Raw genomic sequence first — 1,451 nt, forward strand, 5'->3', positions numbered from 1 at the left:
TATTTCTTACTGTGCCTCCATGTAAGATTAAAGTCTACACTTCRACACATCAAGAACACAACTCGTAAAAAGCAATGCAAGAGCAAACAGCTTAACAAATTAAAAACAAAGAAACCACAGAATTATAGAATGGTCTCATTTGGAAGGGATCATCTAGTTCCAGTCCCTTCCTATGGGCAGGTCACCATGGATCCCATCTAATCTGGCCTTGAACACTTTCAGGGATGGGGCAGCCACAGCTCCTCTGAGCAACCTCTGCCAGTGCCTCACCACCTCCACAGGGAAGAATTAATTTCTAGTATCTAATCTAAATTTGCCCTTTCAGTCTGAAGCCATTCCCCCTTGTCATCCCTCAACCTGACAATACATATCCTTGTAATTACTGTCTCCATCTTTCTCATAGCCCCCCCACTGTTGGGGGAGTGAATGAGTGGCTCTGAGGGGCTTTGGCTGGGGTCAAACCACAATTCCTTATTCACTGAACAGTCCTTCCACTGAATCCATCGTTCACCCATTCAGAGAACGATGTTGTGGGGTACCAGGTCAAGGGCTTTACAGAAATGATATCCAGAGCCCTTCCCTTGTCCACTAATATGGTCACCCCAGCCCAGAAAGCGACTGGATGGTCAGGCAGGATTTGCCTTTAGTGAAGCTGTGGTGGCTGTCCTGAGTCACCTCTCTGTCCTCTGTGTGCCTCAGCACAGCTTCCAGGAGGATCTGCTCTGTGATCCTCCCAGGCATGGAAGGGAAGGATGACAGGGCAGTGGTTCCAATGGGCTTCCTTTCCACCCCCTTTAAAGAAGGGGACAAAATGTTTCTTTTCCCAGTAACCTGAAACTTCATCTGACTGCCAGGATCTTTCAAATACCAYGGAGAGAGGCTTGGCAACTATATCAGACAAATCCTTCAGGAYTTTGGGATGCATCTCATCAGGTCCTGTAGACTTAAAATACATTCAGGTGTCATGGACCTGATTGCTACTTACAGCAGGAAGCACTTTGTTACACAGCAGTGGGAAGTATACGATTTAAGGTATCTCCAAAGACAAATGTGAAATGTGTTTATTGTTTGTTGGGTTGTTGTTTTTTTTCCAATATGAAATAAAGGCTTGTTGTTTTTATTAGTTTAGTCATGTGCTGGCTTCAGACTAATGGTAATTGTCAAAGTGTTTCAGATGTTGTCATGCCCAAAGTATGGAGTTTCAGTGGATTCTGGGTTGGAAAAGAATGAGGCAGAATGAAGTTTTCTCTCTAAGTAAATACTGAGCAAAGTGYMTGACYACATTTCAGTCTGYATTAGTCCATTAAGAAGTTAATGAYTTYTTCTCATAACACAGTCATTTTCATGCATACATTTAAGTAATTTCTTGTCTTCTCTTGCAGGTATTGACATTGTGATACTAGTTTTGTGTTATTCTTTGATAAAATGAAATAATCATTTCATTCATAAAC

This window comes from Malurus melanocephalus, unplaced genomic scaffold (genome assembly GCF_030028575.1).
Source record: "Malurus melanocephalus ecotype Western Australia unplaced genomic scaffold, MMel_1.1 scaffold_52, whole genome shotgun sequence".
Lineage (NCBI taxonomy): Eukaryota > Metazoa > Chordata > Aves > Passeriformes > Maluridae > Malurus > Malurus melanocephalus.